Below are 26,042 nucleotides of genomic sequence, written 5' to 3'. Positions count from 1 at the left end.
TGTTAGAGAGAAATATGAGTGAATTACGAAATCGCTTCGGTGCCTTAGGCAGCTGCCTAGGAGATTGGGCCTGAAAGGTCAATTTTTTTGTTTGGTTAAATTAGGACCCCAATTCATGGTCAATAATAGCCCTATATAATATTATTGAGATGGGAAAAGGGTCAAAAAAATTAGAGCATTTTAGAGAGAAATATGAGTGAATTACGAAATCGCTTCGGAGCCCTAGGCAGCGGCCTAGGAGATTTGGCCTGAAAGGTCATTATTTTTGTTTGGTTGAATTAGGACCCCAATTCATGGTCAATAATAGTCCAATATAATATTATTGAGATGGGAAAAGGTTCAAAAAACTTAGAGCTTGTTAGAGTGAAATATGAGTGAATTACGAAATCGCTTCGGAGCCCTAGGCAGCTGCCTAGGAGATTTGGCCAGAATGGTCAATTTTTTTGTTTGGTTGAATTAGGACCCCAATTCATGGTCAATAATAGCCCTATATAATATTATTGAGATGGGAAAAGGTTAAAAAAAATTAGAGCTTGTTAGAGAGAAATATGAGTGAATTACGAAATCGCTTCGGTGCCTTAGGCAGCTGCATAGGAGATTTGGCCTGAAAGGTCAATTTTTTTGTTTGGTTAAATTAGGACCCCAATTCATGGTAAATAATAGCCCTATATAATATTATTGAGATGGGAATAGGTTCAAAAAAATTAGAGCTTGTTAGAGAGAAATATGAGTGAATTACGAAATCGCTTCGGTGCCTTAGGCAGCTGCCTAGGAGATTGGGCCTGAAAGGTCAATTTTTTTGTTTGGTTAAATTAGGACCCCAATTCATGGTCAATAATAGCCCTATATAATATTATTGAGATGGGAAAAGGGTCAAAAAAATTAGAGCATTTTAGAGAGAAATATGAGTGAATTACGAAATCGCTTCGGAGCCCTAGGCAGCGGCCTAGGAGATTTGGCCTGAAAGGTCATTTTTTTTGTTTGGTTGAATTAGGACCCCAATTCATGGTCAATAATAGTCCAATATAATATTATTGAGATGGGAAAAGGTTCAAAAAACTTAGAGCTTGTTAGAGTGAAATATGAGTGAATTACGAAATCGCTTCGGAGCCCTAGGCAGCTGCCTAGGAGATTTGGCCTGAAAGGTCAATTTTTTTGTTTGGTTGAATTAGGACCCCAATTCATGGTCAATAATAGCCCTATACAATATTATTGAGATGGGAAAAGGTTCAAAAAAATTAGAGCTTGTTAGAGAGAAATATGAGTGAATTACGAAATCGCTTCGGAGCCTTAGGTAGCTGCCTAGGAGATTTGGCCTGAAAGGTCAATTTTTTTGTTTGGTTGAATTAGGACCCCAATTCATGGTCAATAATAGCCCTATATAATATTATTGAGATGGGAAAAGGTTCAAAAAAATTAGAGCTTGTTAGAGAGAAATATGAGTGAATTACGAAATCGCTTCGGTGCCTTAGGCAGCTGCATAGGAGATTTGGCCTGAAAGGTCAATTTTTTTGTTTGGTTAAATTAGGACCCCAATTCATGGTCAATAATAGCCCTATATAATATTATTGAGATGGGAATAGGTTCAAAAAAATTAGAGCTTGTTAGAGAGAAATATGAGTGAATTACGAAATCGCTTCGGTGCCTTAGGCAGCTGCCTAGGAGATTGGGCCTGAAAGGTCAATTTTTTTGTTTGGTTAAATTAGGACCCCAATTCATGGTCAATAATAGCCCTATATAATATTATTGAGATGGGAAAAGGTTCAAAAAAATTAGAGCATTTTAGAGAGAAATATGAGTGAATTACGAAATCGCTTCGGAGCCCTAGGCAGCGGCCTAGGAGATTTGGCCTGAAAGGTCATTTTTTTTGTTTGGTTGAATTAGGACCCCAATTCATGGTCAATAATAGTCCAATATAATATTATTGAGATGGGAAAAGGTTCAAAAAACTTAGAGCTTTTTAGAGTGAAATATGAGTGAATTACGAAATCGCTTCGGAGCCCTAGGCAGCTGCCTAGGAGATTTGGCCTGAAAGGTCAATTTTTTTGTTTGGTTGAATTAGGACCCCAATTCATGGTCAATAATAGCCCTATACAATATTATTGAGATGGGAAAAGGTTAAAAAAAATTAGAGCATTTTAGAGAGAAATATGAGTGAATAACGAAATCGCTTCGGAGCCCTAGGCAGCTGCCTAGGAGATTTGGCCTGAAAGGTCAATTTTTTTGTTTGGTTGAATTAGGATCCCAAATCATGGTCAATAATAGCTCTATATAATATTATTGCGATGGGAAAAGGTTCAAAAAAATTAGAGCTTGTTAGAGAGAAATATGAGTGAATTACGAAATCGCTTCAGAGCCCTAGGCAGCTGCCTAAGAGATTTGGCCTGAAAGGTCAATTTTTTTGTTTGGTTTAATTAGGACCCCAATTCATTGTCAATAATAGCCCTATATAATATTATTGAGATGGGAAAAGGTTAAAAAAAATTAGAGCTTGTTAGAGAGAAATATGAGTGAATTACGAAATCGCTTCGGAGTCCTAGGCAGCTGCCTAGGAGATTTTTCCTGAAAGGTCAATTTTTTTGTTTGGATAAATTAGGACCCCAATTCATGGTGAATAATAGCCCTACAAAATATTATTGAGATGGGAAAAGGTTCAAAAAAATTAGAGCTTGTTAGAGAGAAATATGAGTGAATTACGAAATCGCTTCGGAGCCTTAGGTAGCTGCCTAGGAGATTTGGCCTGAAAGGTCAATTTTTTTGTTTAGTTGAATTAGGACCCCAATTCATGGTCAATAATAGCCCTATATAATATTATTGAGATGGGAAAAGGTTCAAAAAAATTAGAGCTTGTTAGAGAGAAATATGAGTGAATTACGAAATCGCTTCGGTGCCTTAGGCAGCTGCATAGGAGATTTGGCGAGAAAGGTCAATTTTTTTGTTTGGTTAAATTAGGACCCCAATTCATGGTCAATAATAGCCCTATATAATATTATTGAGATGGGAATAGGTTCAAAAAAATTAGAGCTTGTTAGAGAGAAATATGAGTGAATTACGAAATCGCTTCGGTGCCTTAGGCAGCTGCCTAGGAGATTGGGCCTGAAAGATCAATTTTTTTGTTTGGTTAAATTAGGACCCCAATTCATGGTCAATAATAGCCCTATATAATATTATTGAGATGGGAAAAGGTTCAAAAAAATTAGAGCATTTTAGAGAGAAATATGAGTGAATTACGAAATCGCTTCGGAGCCCTAGGCAGCGGCCTAGGAGATTTGGCCTGAAAGGTCATTTTTTTTGTTTGGTTGAAAAAGGACCCCAATTCATGGTCAATAATAGTCCAATATAATATTATTGAGATGGGAAAAGGTTCAAAAAACTTAGAGCTTGTTAGAGTGAAATATGAGTGAATTACGAAATCGCTTCGGAGCCCTAGGCAGCTGCCTAGGAGATTTGGCCTGAAAGGTCAATTTTTTTGTTTGGTTGAATTAGGACCCCAATTCATGGTCAATAATAGCCCTATACAATATTATTGAGATGGGAAAAGGTTAAAAAAAATTAGAGCATTTTAGAGAGAAATATGAGTGAATTACGAAATCGCTTCGGAGCCCTAGGCAGCTGCCTAGGAGATTTGGCCTGAAAGGTCAATTTTTTTTTTGGTTGAATTAGGACCCCAATTATTGGTCATTAATTGCCCTATATAATATTATTGAGATGGGAAAAGGTTCAAAAAAATTAGAGCTTGTTAGAGAGAAATATGAGTGAATTACGAAATCGCTTCGGTGCCTTAGGCAGCTGCCTAGGAGATTTGGCCTGAAAGGTCAATTTTTTTGTTTGGTTTAATTAGGACCCCAATTCATTGTCAATAATAGCCCTATATAATATTATTGAGATGGGAAAAGGTTAAAAAAAATTAGAGCTTGTTAGAGAGAAATATGAGTGAATTACGAAATCGCTTCGGTGCCTTAGGCAGCTGCATAGGAGATTTGGCGAGAAAGGTCAATTTTTTTGTTTGGTTAAATTAGGACCCCAATTCATGGTCAATAATAGCCCTATATAATATTATTGAGATGGGAATAGGTTCAAAAAAATTAGAGCTTGTTAGAGAGAAATATGAGTGAATTACGAAATCGCTTCGGTGCCTTAGGCAGCTGCCTAGGAGATTGGGCCTGAAAGATCAATTTTTTTGTTTGGTTAAATTAGGACCCCAATTCATGGTCAATAATAGCCCTATATAATATTATTGAGATGGGAAAAGGTTCAAAAAAATTAGAGCATGTTAGAGAGAAATATGAGTGAATTACGAAATCGCTTCGGAGCCCTAGGCAGCGGCCTAGGAGATTTGGCCTGAAAGGTCATTTTTTTTGTTTGGTTGAATTAGGACCCCAATTCATGGTCAATAATAGTCCAATATAATATTATTGAGATGGGAAAAGGTTCAAAAAACTTAGAGCTTGTTAGAGTGAAATATGAGTGAATTACGAAATCGCTTCGGAGCCCTAGGCAGCTGCCTAGGAGATTTGGCCTGAAAGGTCAATTTTTTTGTTTGGTTGAATTAGGACCCCAATTCATGGTCAATAATAGCCCTATACAATATTATTGAGATGGGAAAAGGTTAAAAAAAATTAGAGCATTTTAGAGAGAAATATGAGTGAATTACGAAATCGCTTCGGAGCCCTAGGCAGCTGCCTAGGAGATTTGGCCTGAAAGGTCAATTTTTTTTTTGGTTGAATTAGGACCCCAATTATTGGTCATTAATTGCCCTATATAATATTATTGAGATGGGAAAAGGTTCAAAAAAATTAGAGCTTGTTAGAGAGAAATATGAGTGAATTACGAAATCGCTTCGGTGCCTTAGGCAGCTGCCTAGGAGATTTGGCCTGAAAGGTCAATTTTTTTGTTTGGTTTAATTAGGACCCCAATTCATTGTCAATAATAGCCCTATATAATATTATTGAGATGGGAAAAGGTTAAAAAAAATTAGAGCTTGTTAGAGAGAAATATGAGTGAATTACGAAATCGCTTCGGAGTCCTAGGCAGCTGCCTAGGAGATTTTTCCTGAAAGGTCAATTTTTTTGTTTGGATAAATTAGGACCCCAATTCATGGTGAATAATAGCCCTAGAAAATATTATTGAGATGGGAAAAGGTTCAAAAAAATTAGAGCTTGTTAGAGAGAAATATGAGTGAATTACGAAATCGCTTCGGAGCCTTAGGTAGCTGCCTAGGAGATTTGGCCTGAAAGGTCAATTTTTTTGTTTGGTTGAATTAGGACCCCAATTCATGGTCAATAATAGCCCTATATAATATTATTGAGATGGGAAAAGGTTCAAAAAAATTAGAGCTTGTTAGAGAGAAATATGAGTGAATTACGAAATCGCTTCGGTGCCTTAGGCAGCTGCATAGGAGATTTGGCCAGAAAGGTCAATTTTTTTGTTTGGTTAAATTAGGACCCCAATTCATGGTCAATAATAGCCCTATATAATATTATTGAGATGGGAATAGGTTCAAAAAAATTAGAGCTTGTTAGAGAGAAATATGAGTGAATTACGAAATCGCTTCGGTGCCTTAGGCAGCTGCCTAGGAGATTTGGCCTGAAAGGTCAATTTTTTTGTTTGGTTTAATTAGGACCCCAATTCATTGTCAATAATAGCCCTATATAATATTATTGAGATGGGAAAAGGTTAAAAAAAATTAGAGCTTGTTAGAGAGAAATATGAGTGAATTACGAAATCGCTTCGGAGTCCTAGGCAGCTGCCTAGGAGATTTTTCCTGAAAGGTCAATTTTTTTGTTTGGATAAATTAGGACCCCAATTCATGGTGAATAATAGCCCTAGAAAATATTATTGAGATGGGAAAAGGTTCAAAAAAATTAGAGCTTGTTAGAGAGAAATATGAGTGAATTACGAAATCGCTTCGGAGCCTTAGGTAGCTGCCTAGGAGATTTGGCCTGAAAGGTCAATTTTTTTGTTTGGTTGAATTAGGACCCCAATTCATGGTCAATAATAGCCCTATATAATATTATTGAGATGGGAAAAGGTTCAAAAAAATTAGAGCTTGTTAGAGAGAAATATGAGTGAATTACGAAATCGCTTCGGTGCCTTAGGCAGCTGCATAGGAGATTTGGCCTGAAAGGTCAATTTTTTTGTTTGGTTAAATTAGGACCCCAATTCATGGTCAATAATAGCCCTATATAATATTATTGAGATGGGAATAGGTTCAAAAAAATTAGAGCTTGTTAGAGAGAAATATGAGTGAATTACGAAATCGCTTCGGTGCCTTAGGCAGCTGCCTAGGAGATTGGGCCAGAAAGGTCAATTTTTTTGTTTGGTTAAATTAGGACCCCAATTCATGGTCAATAATAGCCCTATATAATATTATTGAGATGGGAAAAGGTTCAAAAAAATTAGAGCATTTTAGAGAGAAATATGAGTGAATTACGAAATCGCTTCGGAGCCCTAGGCAGCGGCCTAGGAGATTTGGCCTGAAAGGTCATTTTTTTTGTTTGGTTGAATTAGGACCCCAATTCATGGTCAATAATAGTCCAATATAATATTATTGAGATGGGAAAAGGTTCAAAAAACTTAGAGCTTTTTAGAGTGAAATATGAGTGAATTACGAAATCGCTTCGGAGCCCTAGGCAGCTGCCTAGGAGATTTGGCCTGAAAGGTCAATTTTTTTGTTTGGTTGAATTAGGACCCCAATTCATGGTCAATAATAGCCCTATACAATATTATTGAGATGGGAAAAGGTTAAAAAAAATTAGAGCATTTTAGAGAGAAATATGAGTGAATAACGAAATCGCTTCGGAGCCCTAGGCAGCTGCCTAGGAGATTTGGCCTGAAAGGTCAATTTTTTTGTTTGGTTGAATTAGGATCCCAAATCATGGTCAATAATAGCTCTATATAATATTATTGCGATGGGAAAAGGTTCAAAAAAATTAGAGCTTGTTAGAGAGAAATATGAGTGAATTACGAAATCGCTTCAGAGCCCTAGGCAGCTGCCTAGGAGATTTGGCCTGAAAGGTCAATTTTTTTGTGTGGTTTAATTAGGACCCCAATTCATTGTCAATAATAGCCCTATATAATATTATTGAGATGGGAAAAGGTTAAAAAAAATTAGAGCTTGTTAGAGAGAAATATGAGTGAATTACGAAATCGCTTCGGAGTCCTAGGCAGCTGCCTAGGAGATTTTTCCTGAAAGGTCAATTTTTTTGTTTGGATAAATTAGGACCCCAATTCATGGTGAATAATAGCCCTACAAAATATTATTGAGATGGGAAAAGGTTCAAAAAAATTAGAGCTTGTTAGAGAGAAATATGAGTGAATTACGAAATCGCTTCGGAGCCTTAGTTAGCTGCCTAGGAGATTTGGCCTGAAAGGTCAATTTTTTTGTTTAGTTGAATTAGGACCCCAATTCATGGTCAATAATAGCCCTATATAATATTATTGAGATGGGAAAAGGTTCAAAAAAATTAGAGCTTGTTAGAGAGAAATATGAGTGAATTACGAAATCGCTTCGGTGCCTTAGGCAGCTGCATAGGAGATTTGGCGAGAAAGGTCAATTTTTTTGTTTGGTTAAATTAGGACCCCAATTCATGGTCAATAATAGCCCTATATAATATTATTGAGATGGGAAAAGGTTCAAAAAAATTAGAGCATTTTAGAGAGAAATATGAGTGAATTACGAAATCGCTTCGGAGCCCTAGGCAGCGGCCTAGGAGATTTGGCCTGAAAGGTCATTTTTTTTGTTTGGTTGAATTAGGACCCCAATTCATGGTCAATAATAGTCCAATATAATATTATTGAGATGGGAAAAGGTTCAAAAAACTTAGAGCTTGTTAGAGTGAAATATGAGTGAATTACGAAATCGCTTCGGAGCCCTAGGCAGCTGCCTAGGAGATTTGGCCTGAAAGGTCAATTTTTTTGTTTGGTTGAATTAGGACCCCAATTCATGGTCAATAATAGCCCTATACAATAATATTATTGAGATGGGAAAAGGTTAAAAAAAATTAGAGCATTTTAGAGAGAAATATGAGTGAATTACGAAATCGCTTCGGAGCCCTAGGCAGCTGCCTAGGAGATTTGGCCTGAAAGGTCAATTTTTTTTTTGGTTGAATTAGGACCCCAATTATTGGTCATTAATTGCCCTATATAATATTATTGAGATGGGAAAAGGTTCAAAAAAATTAGAGCTTGTTAGAGAGAAATATGAGTGAATTACGAAATCGCTTCGGTGCCTTAGGCAGCTGCCTAGGAGATTTGGCCTGAAAGGTCAATTTTTTTGTTTGGTTTAATTAGGACCCCAATTCATTGTCAATAATAGCCCTATATAATATTATTGAGATGGGAAAAGGTTAAAAAAAATTAGAGCTTGTTAGAGAGAAATATGAGTGAATTACGAAATCGCTTCGGAGTCCTAGGCAGCTGCCTAGGAGATTTTTCCTGAAAGGTCAATTTTTTTGTTTGGATAAATTAGGACCCCAATTCATGGTGAATAATAGCCCTAGAAAATATTATTGAGATGGGAAAAGGTTCAAAAAAATTAGAGCTTGTTAGAGAGAAATATGAGTGAATTACGAAATCGCTTCGGAGCCTTAGGTAGCTGCCTAGGAGATTTGGCCTGAAAGGTCAATTTTTTTGTTTGGTTGAATTAGGACCCCAATTCATGGTCAATAATAGCCCTATATAATATTATTGAGATGGGAAAAGGTTCAAAAAAATTAGAGCTTGTTAGAGAGAAATATGAGTGAATTACGAAATCGCTTCGGTGCCTTAGGCAGCTGCATAGGAGATTTGGCCAGAAAGGTCAATTTTTTTGTTTGGTTAAATTAGGACCCCAATTCATGGTCAATAATAGCCCTATATAATATTATTGAGATGGGAATAGGTTCAAAAAAATTAGAGCTTGTTAGAGAGAAATATGAGTGAATTACGAAATCGCTTCGGTGCCTTAGGCAGCTGCCTAGGAGATTGGGCCTGAAAGATCAATTTTTTTGTTTGGTTAAATTAGGACCCCAATTCATGGTCAATAATAGCCCTATATAATATTATTGAGATGGGAAAAGGTTCAAAAAAATTAGAGCATTTTAGAGAGAAATATGAGTGAATTACGAAATCGCTTCGGAGCCCTAGGCAGCGGCCTAGGAGATTTGGCCTGAAAGGTCATTTTTTTTGTTTGGTTGAATTAGGACCCCAATTCATGGTCAATAATAGTCCAATATAATATTATTGAGATGGGAAAAGGTTCAAAAAACTTAGAGCTTGTTAGAGTGAAATATGAGTGAATTACGAAATCGCTTCGGAGCCCTAGGCAGCTGCCTAGGAGATTTGGCCTGAAAGGTCAATTTTTTTGTTTGGTTGAATTAGGACCCCAATTCATGGTCAATAATAGCCCTATACAATATTATGGAGATGGGAAAAGGTTAAAAAAAATTAGAGCATTTTAGAGAGAAATATGAGTGAATTACGAAATCGCTTCGGAGCCCTAGGCAGCTGCCTAGGAGATTTGGCCTGAAAGGTCAATTTTTTTTTTGGTTGAATTAGGTCCCCAATTCTTGGTCATTAATTGCCCTATATAATATTATTGAGATGGGAAAAGGTTCAAAAAAATTAGAGCTTGTTAGAGAGAAATATGAGTGAATTACGAAATCGCTTCGGTGCCTTAGGCAGCTGCCTAGGAGATTTGGCCTGAAAGGTCAATTTTTTTGTTTGGTTTAATTAGGACCCCAATTCATTGTCAATAATAGCCCTATATAATATTATTGAGATGGGAAAAGGTTAAAAAAAATTAGAGCTTGTTAGAGAGAAATATGAGTGAATTACGAAATCGCTTCGGAGTCCTAGGCAGCTGCCTAGGAGATTTTTCCTGAAAGGTCAATTTTTTTGTTTGGATAAATTAGGACCCCAATTCATGGTGAATAATAGCCCTAGAAAATATTATTGAGATGGGAAAAGGTTCAAAAAAATTAGAGCTTGTTAGAGAGAAATATGAGTGAATTACGAAATCGCTTCGGAGCCTTAGGTAGCTGCCTAGGAGATTTGGCCTGAAAGGTCAATTTTTTTGTTTGGTTGAATTAGGACCCCAATTCATGGTCAATAATAGCCCTATATAATATTATTGAGATGGGAAAAGGTTCAAAAAAATTAGAGCTTGTTAGAGAGAAATATGAGTGAATTACGAAATCGCTTCGGTGCCTTAGGCAGCTGCATAGGAGATTTGGCCAGAAAGGTCAATTTTTTTGTTTGGTTAAATTAGGACCCCAATTCATGGTCAATAATAGCCCTATATAATATTATTGAGATGGGAATAGGTTCAAAAAAATTAGAGCTTGTTAGAGAGAAATATGAGTGAATTACGAAATCGCTTCGGTGCCTTAGGCAGCTGCCTAGGAGATTGGGCCTGAAAGATCAATTTTTTTGTTTGGTTAAATTAGGACCCCAATTCATGGTCAATAATAGCCCTATATAATATTATTGAGATGGGAAAAGGTTCAAAAAAATTAGAGCATTTTAGAGTGAAATATGAGTGAATTACGAAATCGCTTCGGAGCCCTAGGCAGCGGCCTAGGAGATTTGGCCTGAAAGGTCAATTTTTTTGTTTGGTTGAATTAGGACCCCAATTCATGGTCAATAATAGCCCTATACACTATTATTGAGATGGGAAAAGGTTAAAAAAAATTAGAGCATTTTAGAGAGAAATATGAGTGAATTACGAAATCGCTTCGGAGCCCTAGGCAGCTGCCTAGGAGATTTGGCCTGAAAGGTCAATTTTTTTTTTGGTTGAATTAGGACCCCAATTCTTGGTCATTAATTGCCCTATATAATATTATTGAGATGGGAAAAGGTTCAAAAAAATTAGAGCTTGTTAGAGAGAAATATGAGTGAATTACGAAATCGCTTCGGTGCCTTAGGCAGCTGCCTAGGAGATTTGGCCTGAAAGGTCAATTTTTTTGTTTGGTTTAATTAGGACCCCAATTCATTGTCAATAATAGCCCTATATAATATTATTGAGATGGGAAAAGGTTAAAAAAAATTAGAGCTTGTTAGAGAGAAATATGAGTGAATTACGAAATCGCTTCGGAGTCCTAGGCAGCTGCCTAGGAGATTTTTCCTGAAAGGTCAATTTTTTTGTTTGGATAAATTAGGACCCCAATTCATGGTGAATAATAGCCCTATAAAATATTATTGAGATGGGAAAAGGTTCAAAAAAATTAGAGCTTGTTAGAGAGAAATATGAGTGAATTACGAAATCGCTTCGGAGCCTTAGGTAGCTGCCTAGGAGATTTGGCCTGAAAGGTCAATTTTTTTGTTTGGTTGAATTAGGACCCCAATTCATGGTCAATAATAGCCCTATATAATATTATTGAGATGGGAAAAGGTTCAAAAAAATTAGAGCTTGTTAGAGTGAAATATGAGTGAATTACGAAATCGCTTCGGAGCCCTAGGCAGCGGCCTAGGAGATTTGGCCAGAAAGGTCAATTTTTTTGTTTGGTTAAATTAGGACCCCAATTCATGGTCAATAATAGCCCTATATAATATTATTGAGATGGGAATAGGTTCAAAAAAATTAGAGCTTGTTAGAGAGAAATATGAGTGAATTACGAAATCGCTTCGGTGCCTTAGGCAGCTGCCTAGGAGATTGGGCCTGAAAGATCAATTTTTTTGTTTGGTTAAATTAGGACCCCAATTCATGGTCAATAATAGCCCTATATAATATTATTGAGATGGGAAAAGGTTCAAAAAAATTAGAGCATTTTAGAGAGAAATATGAGTGAATTACGAAATCGCTTCGGAGCCCTAGGCAGCGGCCTAGGAGATTTGGCCTGAAAGGTCATTTTTTTTTTTTGGTTGAATTAGGACCCCAATTCATGGTCAATAATAGTCCAATATAATATTATTGAGATGGGAAAAGGTTCAAAAAACTTAGAGCTTGTTAGAGTGAAATATGAGTGAATTACGAAATCGCTTCGGAGCCCTAGGCAGCTGCCTAGGAGATTTGGCCTGAAAGGTCAATTTTTTTGTTTGGTTGAATTAGGACCCCAATTCATGGTCAATAATAGCCCTATACAATATTATTGAGATGGGAAAAGGTTAAAAAAATTAGAGCATTTTAGAGAGAAATATGAGTGAATTACGAAATCGCTTCGGAGCCCTAGGCAGCTGCCTAGGAGATTTGGCCTGAAAGGTCAATTTTTTTGTTTGGTTGAATTAGGACCCCAATTCATGGTCAATAATAGTCCAATATAATATTATTGAGATGGGAAAAGGTTCAAAAAACTTAGACCTTGTTAGAGTGAAATATGAGTGAATTACGAAATCGCTTCGGAGCCCTAGGCAGCTGCCTAGGAGATTTGGCCTGAAAGGTCAATTTTTTTGTTTGGTTGAATTAGGACCCCAATTCATGGTCAATAATAGCCCTATACAATATTATTGAGATGGGAAAAGGTTAAAAAAAATTAGAGCATTTTAGAGAGAAATATGAGTGAATTACGAAATCGCTTCGGAGCCCTAGGCAGCTGCCTAGGAGATTTGGCCTGAAAGGTCAATTTTTTTTTTGGTTGAATTAGGACCCCAATTCTTGGTCATTAATTGCCCTATATAATATTATTGAGATGGGAAAAGGTTCAAAAAAATTAGAGCTTGTTAGAGAGAAATATGAGTGAATTACGAAATCGCTTCGGTGCCTTAGGCAGCTGCCTAGGAGATTTGGCCTGAAAGGTCAATTTTTTTGTTTGGTTTAATTAGGACCCCAATTCATTGTCAATAATAGCCCTATATAATATTATTGAGATGGGAAAAGGTTAAAAAAAATTAGAGCTTGTTAGAGAGAAATATGAGTGAATTACGAAATCGCTTCGGAGCCCTAGGCAGCGGCCTAGGAGATTTGGCCAGAAAGGTCAATTTTTTTGTTTGGTTAAATTAGGACCCCAATTCATGGTCAATAATAGCCCTATATAATATTATTGAGATGGGAATAGGTTCAAAAAAATTAGAGCTTGTTAGAGAGAAATATGAGTGAATTACGAAATCGCTTCGGTGCCTTAGGCAGCTGCCTAGGAGATTGGGCCTGAAAGATCAATTTTTTTGTTTGGTTAAATTAGGACCCCAATTCATGGTCAATAATAGCCCTATATAATATTATTGAGATGGGAAAAGGTTCAAAAAAATTAGAGCATTTTAGAGAGAAATATGAGTGAATTACGAAATCGCTTCGGAGCCCTAGGCAGCGGCCTAGGAGATTTGGCCTGAAAGGTCATTTTTTTTTTTTGGTTGAATTAGGACCCCAATTCATGGTCAATAATAGTCCAATATAATATTATTGAGATGGGAAAAGGTTCAAAAAACTTAGAGCTTGTTAGAGTGAAATATGAGTGAATTACGAAATCGCTTCGGAGCCCTAGGCAGCTGCCTAGGAGATTTGGCCTGAAAGGTCAATTTTTTTGTTTGGTTGAATTAGGACCCCAATTCATGGTCAATAATAGCCCTATACAATATTATTGAGATGGGAAAAGGTTAAAAAAAATTAGAGCATTTTAGAGAGAAATATGAGTGAATTACGAAATCGCTTCGGAGCCCTAGGCAGCTGCCTAGGAGATTTGGCCTGAAAGGTCAATTTTTTTTTTGGTTGAATTAGGACCCCAATTCTTGGTCATTAATTGCCCTATATAATATTATTGAGATGGGAAAAGGTTCAAAAAAATTAGAGCATTTTAGAGAGAAATATGAGTGAATTACGAAATCGCTTCGGAGCCCTAGGCAGCGGCCTAGGAGATTTGGCCTGAAAGGTCATTTTTTTTGTTTGGTTGAATTAGGACCCCAATTCATGGTCAATAATAGTCCAATATAATATTATTGAGATGGGAAAAGGTTCAAAAAACTTAGACCTTGTTAGAGTGAAATATGAGTGAATTACGAAATCGCTTCGGAGCCCTAGGCAGCTGCCTAGGAGATTTGGCCTGAAAGGTCAATTTTTTTGTTTGGTTGAATTAGGACCCCAATTCATGGTCAATAATAGCCCTATACAATATTATTGAGATGGGAAAAGGTTAAAAAAAATTAGAGCATTTTAGAGAGAAATATGAGTGAATTACGAAATCGCTTCGGAGCCCTAGGCAGCTGCCTAGGAGATTTGGCCTGAAAGGTCAATTTTTTTTTTGGTTGAATTAGGACCCCAATTCTTGGTCATTAATTGCCCTATATAATATTATTGAGATGGGAAAAGGTTCAAAAAAATTAGAGCTTGTTAGAGAGAAATATGAGTGAATTACGAAATCGCTTCGGTGCCTTAGGCAGCTGCCTAGGAGATTTGGCCTGAAAGGTCAATTTTTTTGTTTGGTTTAATTAGGACCCCAATTCATTGTCAATAATAGCCCTATATAATATTATTGAGATGGGAAAAGGTTAAAAAAAATTAGAGCTTGTTAGAGAGAAATATGAGTGAATTACGAAATCGCTTCGGAGTCCTAGGCAGCTGCCTAGGAGATTTTTCCTGAAAGGTCAATTTTTTTGTTTGGATAAATTAGGACCCCAATTCATGGTGAATAATAGCCCTAGAAAATATTATTGAGATGGGAAAAGGTTCAAAAAAATTAGAGCTTGTTAGAGAGAAATATGAGTGAATTACGAAATCGCTTCGGAGCCTTAGGTAGCTGCCTAGGAGATTTGGCCTGAAAGGTCAATTTTTTTGTTTGGTTGAATTAGGACCCCAATTCATGGTCAATAATAGCCCTATATAATATTATTGAGATGGGAAAAGGTTCAAAAAAATTAGAGCTTGTTAGAGAGAAATATGAGTGAATTACGAAATCGCTTCGGTGCCTTAGGCAGCTACATAGGAGATTTGGCCAGAAAGGTCAATTTTTTTGTTTGGTTAAATTAGGACCCCAATTCATGGTCAATAATAGCCCTATATAATATTATTGAGATGGGAATAGGTTCAAAAAAATTAGAGCTTGTTAGAGAGAAATATGAGTGAATTACGAAATCGCTTCGGTGCCTTAGGCAGCTGCCTAGGAGATTGGGCCTGAAAGATCAATTTTTTTGTTTGGTTAAATTAGGACCCCAATTCATGGTCAATAATAGCCCTATATAATATTATTGAGATGGGAAAAGGTTCAAAAAAATTAGAGCATTTTAGAGTGAAATATGAGTGAATTACGAAATCGCTTCGGAGCCCTAGGCAGCGGCCTAGGAGATTTGGCCTGAAAGGTCAATTTTTTTGTTTGGTTGAATTAGGACCCCAATTCATGGTCAATAATAGCCCTATACACTATTATTGAGATGGGAAAAGGTTAAAAAAAATTAGAGCATTTTAGAGAGAAATATGAGTGAATTACGAAATCGCTTCGGAGCCCTAGGCAGCTGCCTAGGAGATTTGGCCTGAAAGGTCAATTTTTTTTTTGGTTGAATTAGGACCCCAATTCTTGGTCATTAATTGCCCTATATAATATTATTGAGATGGGAAAAGGTTCAAAAAAATTAGAGCTTGTTAGAGAGAAATATGAGTGAATTACGAAATCGCTTCGGTGCCTTAGGCAGCTGCCTAGGAGATTTGGCCTGAAAGGTCAATTTTTTTGTTTGGTTTAATTAGGACCCCAATTCATTGTCAATAATAGCCCTATATAATATTATTGAGATGGGAAAAGGTTAAAAAAAATTAGAGCTTGTTAGAGAGAAATATGAGTGAATTACGAAATCGCTTCGGAGTCCTAGGCAGCTGCCTAGGAGATTTTTCCTGAAAGGTCAATTTTTTTGTTTGGATAAATTAGGACCCCAATTCATGGTGAATAATAGCCCTATAAAATATTATTGAGATGGGAAAAGGTTCAAAAAAATTAGAGCTTGTTAGAGAGAAATATGAGTGAATTACGAAATCGCTTCGGAGCCTTAGGTAGCTGCCTAGGAGATTTGGCCTGAAAGGTCAATTTTTTTGTTTGGTTGAATTAGGACCCCAATTCATGGTCAATAATAGCCCTATATAATATTATTGAGATGGGAAAAGGTTCAAAAAAATTAGAGCTTGTTAGAGTGAAATATGAGTGAATTACGAAATCGCTTCGGAGCCCTAGGCAGCGGCCTAGGAGATTTGGCCAGAAAGGTCAATTTTTTTGTTTGGTTAAATTAGGACCCCAATTCATGGTCAATAATAGCCCTATATAATATTATTGAGATGGGAATAGGTTCAAAAAAATTAGAGCTTGTTAGAGAGAAATATGAGTGAATTACGAAATCGCTTCGGTGCCTTAGGCAGCTGCCTAGGAGATTGGGCCTGAAAGATCAATTTTTTTGTTTGGTTCAATTAGGACCCCAATTCATGGTCAATAATAGCCCTATATAATATTATTGAGATGGGAAAAGGTTCAAAAAAATTAGAGCATTTTAGAGAGAAATATGAGTGAATTACGAAATCGCTTCGGAGCCCTAGGCAGCGGCCTAGGAGATTTGGCCTGAAAGGTCATTTTTTTTGTTTGGTTGAATTAGGACCCCAATTCATGGTCAATAATAGTCCAATATAATATTATTGAGATGGGAAAAGGTTCAAAAAACTTAGAGCTTGTTAGAGTGAAATATGAGTGAATTACGAAATCGCTTCGGAGCCCTAGGCAGCTGCCTAGGAGATTTGGCCTGAAAGGTCAATTTTTTTGTTTGGTTGAATTAGGACCCCAATTCATGGTCAATAATAGCCCTATACAATATTATTGAGATGGGAAAAGGTTAAAAAAAATTAGAGCATTTTAGAGAGAAATATGAGTGAATTACGAAATCGCTTCGGAGCCCTAGGCAGCTGCCTAGGAGATTTGGCCTGAAAGGTCAATTTTTTTTTTGGTTGAATTAGGACCCCAATTCTTGGTCATTAATTGCCCTATATAATATTATTGAGATGGGAAAAGGTTCAAAAAAATTAGAGCATTTTAGAGAGAAATATGAGTGAATTACGAAATCGCTTCGGAGCCCTAGGCAGCGGCCTAGGAGATTTGGCCTGAAAGGTCATTTTTTTTGTTTGGTTGAATTAGGACCCCAATTCATGGTCAATAATAGTCCAATATAATATTATTGAGATGGGAAAAGGTTCAAAAAACTTAGACCTTGTTAGAGTGAAATATGAGTGAATTACGAAATCGCTTCGGAGCCCTAGGCAGCTGCCTAGGAGATTTGGCCTGAAAGGTCAATTTTTTTGTTTGGTTGAATTAGGACCCCAATTCATGGTCAATAATAGCCCTATACAATATTATTGAGATGGGAAAAGGTTAAAAAAAATTAGAGCATTTTAGAGAGAAATATGAGTGAATTACGAAATCGCTTCGGAGCCCTAGGCAGCTGCCTAGGAGATTTGGCCTGAAAGGTCAATTTTTTTTTTGGTTGAATTAGGACCCCAATTCTTGGTCATTAATTGCCCTATATAATATTATTGAGATGGGAAAAGGTTCAAAAAAATTAGAGCTTGTTAGAGAGAAATATGAGTGAATTACGAAATCGCTTCGGTGCCTTAGGCAGCTGCCTAGGAGATTTGGCCTGAAAGGTCAATTTTTTTGTTTGGTTTAATTAGGACCCCAATTCATTGTCAATAATAGCCCTATATAATATTATTGAGATGGGAAAAGGTTAAAAAAAATTAGAGCTTGTTAGAGAGAAATATGAGTGAATTACGAAATCGCTTCGGAGTCCTAGGCAGCTGCCTAGGAGATTTTTCCTGAAAGGTCAATTTTTTTGTTTGGATAAATTAGGACCCCAATTCATGGTGAATAATAGCCCTATAAAATATTATTGAGATGGGAAAAGGTTCAAAAAAATTAGAGCTTGTTAGAGAGAAATATGAGTGAATTACGAAATCGCTTCGGAGCCTTAGGTAGCTGCCTAGGAGATTTGGCCTGAAAGGTCAATTTTTTTGTTTGGTTGAATTAGGACCCCAATTCATGGTCAATAATAGCCCTATATAATATTATTGAGATGGGAAAAGGTTCAAAAAAATTAGAGCTTGTTAGAGAGAAATATGAGTGAATTACGAAATCGCTTCGGTGCCTTAGGCAGCTGCATAGGAGATTTGGCCAGAAAGGTCAATTTTTTTGTTTGGTTAAATTAGGACCCCAATTCATGGTCAATAATAGCCCTATATAATATTATTGAGATGGGAATAGGTTCAAAAAAATTAGAGCTTGTTAGAGAGAAATATGAGTGAATTACGAAATCGCTTCGGTGCCTTAGGCAGCTGCCTAGGAGATTGGGCCTGAAAGATCAATTTTTTTGTTTGGTTAAATTAGGACCCCAATTCATGGTCAATAATAGCCCTATATAATATTATTGAGATGGGAAAAGGTTCAAAAAAATTAGAGCATTTTAGAGAGAAATATGAGTGAATTACGAAATCGCTTCGGAGCCCTAGGCAGCGGCCTAGGAGATTTGGCCTGAAAGGTCATTTTTTTTGTTTGGTTGAATTAGGACCCCAATTCATGGTCAATAATAGTCCAATATAATATTATTGAGATGGGAAAAGGTTCAAAAAACTTAGAGCTTGTTAGAGTGAAATATGAGTGAATTACGAAATCGCTTCGGAGCCCTAGGCAGCTGCCTAGGAGATTTGGCCTGAAAGGTCAATTTTTTTGTTTGGTTGAATTAGGACCCCAATTCATGGTCAATAATAGCCCTATACAATATTATTGAGATGGGAAAAGGTTAAAAAAAATTAGAGCATTTTAGAGAGAAATATGAGTGAATTACGAAATCGCTTCGGAGCCCTAGGCAGCTGCCTAGGAGATTTGGCCTGAAAGGTCAATTTTTTTTTTGGTTGAATTAGGACCCCAATTCTTGGTCATTAATTGCCCTATATAATATTATTGAGATGGGAAAAGGTTCAAAAAAATTAGAGCATTTTAGAGAGAAATATGAGTGAATTACGAAATCGCTTCGGAGCCCTAGGCAGCGGCCTAGGAGATTTGGCCTGAAAGGTCATTTTTTTTGTTTGGTTGAATTAGGACCCCAATTCATGGTCAATAATAGTCCAATATAATATTATTGAGATGGGAAAAGGTTCAAAAAACTTAGACCTTGTTAGAGTGAAATATGAGTGAATTACGAAATCGCTTCGGAGCCCTAGGCAGCGGCCTAGGAGATTTGGCCTGAAAGGTCAATTTTTTTGTTTGGTTGAATTAGGACCCCAATTCATGGTCAATAATAGCCCTATACAATATTATTGAGATGGGAAAAGGTTAAAAAAAATTAGAGCATTTTAGAGAGAAATATGAGTGAATTACGAAATCGTTTCGGAGCCCTAGGCAGCTGCCTAGGAGATTTGGCCTGAAAGGTCAATTTTTTTTTTGGTTGAATTAGGACCCCAATTCTTGGTCATTAATTGCCCTATATAATATTATTGAGATGGGAAAAGGTTCAAAAAAATTAGAGCTTGTTAGAGAGAAATATGAGTGAATTACGAAATCGCTTCGGTGCCTTAGGCAGCTGCCTAGGAGATTTGGCCTGAAAGGTCAATTTTTTTGTTTGGTTTAATTAGGAGCCCAATTCATTGTCAATAATAGCCCTATATAATATTATTGAGAAGGGAAAAGGTTAAAAAAAATTAGAGCTTGTTAGAGAGAAATATGAGTGAATTACGAAATCGCTTCGGAGTCCTAGGCAGCTGCCTAGGAGATTTTTCCTGAAAGGTCAATTTTTTTGTTTGGATAAATTAGGACCCCAATTCATGGTGAATAATAGCCCTATAAAATATTATTGAGATGGGAAAAGGTTCAAAAAAATTAGAGCTTGTTAGAGAGAAATATGAGTGAATTACGAAATCGCTTCGGAGCCTTAGGTAGCTGCCTAGGAGATTTGGCCTGAAAGGTCAATTTTTTTGTTTGGTTGAATTAGGACCCCAATTCATGGTCAATAATAGCCCTATATAATATTATTGAGATGGGAAAAGGTTCAAAAAAATTAGAGCTTGTTAGAGAGAAATATGAGTGAATTACGAAATCGCTTCGGTGCCTTAGGCAGCTGCATAGGAGATTTGGCCAGAAAGGTCAATTTTTTTGTTTGGTTAAATTAGGACCCCAATTCATGGTCAATAATAGCCCTATATAATATTATTGAGATGGGAATAGGTTCAAAAAAATTAGAGCTTGTTAGAGAGAAATATGAGTGAATTACGAAATCGCTTCGGTGCCTTAGGCAGCTGCCTAGGAGATTGGGCCTGAAAGATCAATTTTTTTGTTTGGTTAAATTAGGACCCCAATTCTTGGTCAATAATAGCCCTATATAATATTATTGAGATGGGAATAGGTTCAAAAAAATTAGAGCTTGTTAGAGAGAAATATGAGTGAATTACGAAATCGCTTCGGTGCCTTAGGCAGCTGCCTAGGAGATTGGGCCTGAAAGGTCAATTTTTTTGTTTGGTTAAATTAGGACCCCAATTCATGGTCAATAATAGCCCTATATAATATTATTGAGATGGGAAAAGGTTCAAAAAAATTAGAGCATTTTAGAGAGAAATATGAGTGAATTACGAAATCGCTTCGGAGCCCTAGGCAGCGGCCTAGGAGATTTGGCCTGAAAGGTCAATTTTTTTTTTGGTTGAATTAGGACCCCAATTCATGGTCAATAATAGCCCTATATAATATTATTGAGATGGGAAAAGGTTCAAAAAAATTAGAGCTTGTTAGAGAGAAATATGAGTGAATTACGAAATCGCTTCGGAGACCTAGGCAGCTGCCTAGGAGATTTGGCCTGAAAGGTCAATTTTTTTGTTTGGTTGAATTAGGACCCCAATTCATTTCCAATAATAGCCCTATATAATATTATTGAGATGGGAAAAGGTTAAAAAAAATTAGAGCTTGTTAGAGAGAAATATGAGTGAATTACGAAATCGCTTCGAAGCCCTAGGCAGCTGCCTAGGAGATTTGGCCTGAAAGGTCAATTTTTTTGTTTGGTTAAATTAGGACCCCAATTCATGGTCAATAATAGCCCTATATAATATTATTGAGATGGGAATAGGTTCAAAAAAATTAGAGCTTGTTAGAGAGAAATATGAGTGAATTACGAAATCGTTTCGGAGCCCTAGGCAGCTGCCTAGGAGATTTGGCCTGAAAGGTCAATTTTTTTGTTTGGTTTAATTAGGACCCCAATTCATTGTCAATAATAGCCCTATATAATATTATTGAGATGGGAAAAGGTTAAAAAAAATTAGAGCTTGTTAGAGAGAAATATGAGTGAATTACGAAATCGCTTCGGAGCCCTAGGCAGTTGCCTAGGAGATTTGGCCTGAAAGGTCATTGTTTTTGTTTGGTTGAATTAGGACCCCAATTCATGGTCAATAATAGTCCAATATAATATTATTGAGATGGGAAAAGGTTCAAAAAACTTAGAGCTTGTTAGAGTGAAATATGAGTGAATTACGAAATCGCTTCGGAGCCCTAGGCAACTGCCTAGGAGATTTGGCCTGAAAGGTCAATTTTTTTGTTTGGTTGAATTAGGACCCCAATTCATGGTCAATAATAGCCCTATATAATATTATTGAGATGGGAAAAGGTTCAAAAAAATTAGAGCTTGTTAGAGAGAAATATGAGTGAATTACGAAATCGCTTCGGAGACCTAGGCAGCTGCCTAGGAGATTTGGCCTGAAAGGTCAATTTTTTTGTTTGGTTGAATTAGGACCCCAATTCATTTCCAATAATAGCCCTATATAATATTATTGAGATGGGAAAAGGTTAAAAAAAATTAGAGCTTGTTAGAGAGAAATATGAGTGAATTACGAAATCGCTTCGAAGCCCTAGGCAGCTGCCTAGGAGATTTGGCCTGAAAGGTCAATTTTTTTGTTTGGTTAAATTTGGACCCCAATTCATGGTCAATAATAGCCCTATATAATATTATTGAGATGGGAATAGGTTCAAAAAAATTAGAGCTTGTTAGAGAGAAATATGAGTGAATTACGAAATCGCTTCGGAGCCCTAGGCAGCTGCCTAGGAGATTTGGCCTGAAAGGTCAATTTTTTTGTTTGGTTTAATTAGGACCCCAATTCATTGTCAATAATAGCCCTATATAATATTATTGAGATGGGAAAAGGTTAAAAAAAATTAGAGCTTGTTAGAGAGAAATATGAGTGAATTACGAAATCGCTTCGGAGTCCTAGGCAGCTGCCTAGGAGATTTTTCCTGAAAGGTCAATTTTTTTGTTTGGATAAATTAGGACCCCAATTCATGGTGAATAATAGCACTATATAATATTATTGAGATGGGAAAAGGTTCAAAAAAATTAGAGCTTGTTAGAGAGAAATATGAGTGAATTACGAAATCGCTTCGGAGTCCTAGGCAGCTGCCTAGGAGATTTGTCCTGAAAGGTCAATTTTTTTTTTTGGTTGAATTTGGACCCCAATTCTTGGTCATTAATTGCCCTATATAATATTATTGAGATGGGAAAAGGTTCAAAAAAATTAGAGCTTGTTAGAGAGAAATATGAGAGAATTACGAAATCGTTCAGTGCCTTAGGCAGCTGCCTAGGAGATTTGGCCTGAAAGGTCAATTTTTTTGTTTGGTTAAATTAGGAAGCCAATTCATGGTCAATAATAGCCCTATATAATATTATTGAGATGGGAATAGGTTCAAAAAAATTAGAGCTTTTTAGAGAGAAATATGAGTGAATTACGAAATCGCTTCGGTGCCTTAGGCAGCTGCCTAGGAGATTTGGCCTGAAAGGTCATTTTTTTTGTTTGGTTGAATTAGGACCCCAATTCATGGTCAATAATAGTCCAATATAATATTATTGAGATGGGAAAAGGTTCAAAATACTTAGAGCTTGTTAGAGTGAAATATGAGTGAATTACGAAATCGCTTCGGAGCCCTAGGCAGCTGCCTAGGAGATTTTGCATGAAAGGTCATTTTTTTTGTTTGGTTGAATTAGGACCCCAATTCATGGTCAATAATAGCCCAATATAATATTATTGAGATGGGAAAAGGTTCAAAAAACTTAGAGCTTGTTAGAGTGAAATATGAGGGAATTACGAAATCGCTTCGGAGCCCTAGGCAGCTGCATAGGAGATTTGGCCTGAAAGGTCAATTTTTTTGTTTGGTTGAATTAGGACCCCAATTCATGGTCAATAATAGCCCTATATAATATTATTGAGATGGGAAAAGGTTCAAAAAAATTAGAGCTTGTTAGAGAGAAATATGAGTGAATTACGAAATCGCTTCGGAGCCCTAGGCAGCTGCTTAGGAGATTTGGCCTGAAAGGTCAATTTTTTTGTTTGGATAAATTAGGACCCCAATTCATGCTGAATAATAGCCCTATATAATATTATTGAGATGGGAAAAGGTTCAAAAAAATTAGAGCTTGTTAGAGAGAAATATGAGTGAATTACGAAATCGCTTCGGAGCCCTAGGCAGCTGCCTGGGAGATTTGGCCTGAAAGGTCAATTTTTTTGTTTGGTTGAATTAGGACCCCAATTCATGGTCAATAATAGCCCTATATAATATTATTGAGATGGGAAAAGGTTCAAAAAAATTAGAGCTTGTTAGAGAGAAATATGAGTGAATTATGAAATCGCTTCGGTGCCTTAGGCAGCTGCATAGGAGATTTGGCCTGAAAGGTCAATTTTTTTGTTTGGTTAAATTAGGACCCCAATTCATGGTCAATAATAGCCCTATATAATATTATTGAGATGGGAATAGGTTCAAAAAAATTAGAGCTTGTTAGAGAGAAATATGAGTGAATTACGAAATCGCTTCGGAGCCCTAGGCAGCTGCCTAGGAGATTTGGCCTGAAAGGTCAATTTTTTTGTTTGGTTGAATTAGGACCCTAATTCATGGTCAATAATAGCCCTATATAATATTATTGAGATGGGAAAAGGTTCAAAAAAAATTAGAGCTTGTTAGAGAGAAATATGAGTGAATCACGAAATCGCTTCGGTGCCTTAGGCAGCTGCATAGGAGATTTGGCCTGAAAGGTCAATTTTTTTGTTTGGTTAAATTAGGACCCCAATTCATGGTCAATAATAGCCCTATATAATATTATTGAGATGGGAATAGGTTCAAAAAAATTAGAGCTTGTTAGAGAGAAATATGAGTGAATTACGAAATCGCTTCGGAGTCCTAGGCAGCTGCCTAGGAGATTTGGCCTGAAAGGTCAATTTTTTTGTTTGGTTGAATTAGGACCCCAATTCATGGTCAATAATAGCCCTATATAATATTATTGATATGGGAATAGGTTCAAAAAAATTAGAGCTTGTTAGAGAGAAATATGAGTGAATAACGAAATCGCTTCGGAGCCCTAGGCAGCTGCCTAGGAGATTTGGCCTGAAAGGTCAATTTTTTTGTTTGGTTGAATTAGGACCCCAATTCATGGTCAATAATAGCCCTATATAATATTATTGATATGGGAATAGGTTCAAAAAAATTAGAGCTTGTTAGAGAGAAATATGAGTGAATAACGAAATCGCTTCGGAGTCCTAGGCAGCTGCATAGGAGATTTGGCCTGAAAGGTCAATTTTTTTGTTTGGTTGAATTAGGACCCCAATTCATGGTCAATAATAGCCCTATATAATATTATTGAGATGGGAAAAGGTTCAAAAAAATTAGAGCTTGTTAGAGAGAAATATGAGTGAATTACGAAATCGCTTCGGAGCCCTAGGCAGCTGCTTAGGAGATTTGGCCTGAAAGGTCAATTTTTTTGTTTGGATAAATTAGGACCCCAATTCATGCTGAATAATAGCCCTATATAATATTATTGAGATGGGAAAAGGTTCAAAAAAATTAGAGCTTGTTAGAGAGAAATATGAGTGAATTACGAAATCGCTTCGGAGCCCTAGGCAGCTGCCTGGGAGATTTGGCCTGAAAGGTCAATTTTTTTGTTTGGTTGAATTAGGACCCCAATTCATGGTCAATAATAGCCCTATATAATATTATTGAGATGGGAAAAGGTTCAAAAAAATTAGAGCTTGTTAGAGAGAAATATGAGTGAATTATGAAATCGCTTCGGTGCCTTAGGCAGCTGCATAGGAGATTTGGCCTGAAAGGTCAATTTTTTTGTTTGGTTAAATTAGGACCCCAATTCATGGTCAATAATAGCCCTATATAATATTATTGAGATGGGAATAGGTTCAAAAAAATTAGAGCTTGTTAGAGAGAAATATGAGTGAATTACGAAATCGCTTCGGAGCCCTAGGCAGCTGCCTAGGAGATTTGGCCTGAAAGGTCAATTTTTTTGTTTGGTTGAATTAGGACCCTAATTCATGGTCAATAATAGCCCTATATAATATTATTGAGATGGGAAAAGGTTCAAAAAAAATTAGAGCTTGTTAGAGAGAAATATGAGTGAATCACGAAATCGCTTCGGTGCCTTAGGCAGCTGCATAGGAGATTTGGCCTGAAAGGTCAATTTTTTTGTTTGGTTAAATTAGGACCCCAATTCATGGTCAATAATAGCCCTATATAATATTATTGAGATGGGAATAGGTTCAAAAAAATTAGAGCTTGTTAGAGAGAAATATGAGTGAATTACGAAATCGCTTCGGAGTCCTAGGCAGCTGCCTAGGAGATTTGGCCTGAAAGGTCAATTTTTTTGTTTGGTTGAATTAGGACCCCAATTCATGGTCAATAATAGCCCTATATAATATTATTGATATGGGAATAGGTTCAAAAAAATTAGAGCTTGTTAGAGAGAAATATGAGTGAATAACGAAATCGCTTCGGAGCCCTAGGCAGCTGCCTAGGAGATTTGGCCTGAAAGGTCTATTTTTTTGTTTGGTTGAATTAGGATCCCAAATCATGGTCAATAATTGCCCTATATAATATTATTGAGATGGGAAAAGGTTCAAAAAAATTAGAGCTTGTTAGAGAGAAATATGAGAGAATTACGAAATCGCTTCGGTGCCTTAGGCAGCTGCCTAGGAGATTTGGCCTGAAAGGTCAATTTTTTTGTTTGGTTAAATTAGGACCCCAATTCATGGTCAATAATAGCCCTATATAATATTATTGAGATGGGAATAGGTTCAAAAAAATTAGAGCTTGTTAGAGAGAAATATGAGTGAATAACGAAATCGCTTCGGAGCCCTAGGAAGCTGCCTAGGAGAT

This window comes from Humulus lupulus, chromosome 1, assembly GCF_963169125.1.
Source record: "Humulus lupulus chromosome 1, drHumLupu1.1, whole genome shotgun sequence".
NCBI classification, from domain to species: Eukaryota; Viridiplantae; Streptophyta; class Magnoliopsida; order Rosales; family Cannabaceae; genus Humulus; species Humulus lupulus.
This window is presented reverse-complemented; position numbering follows the sequence as displayed.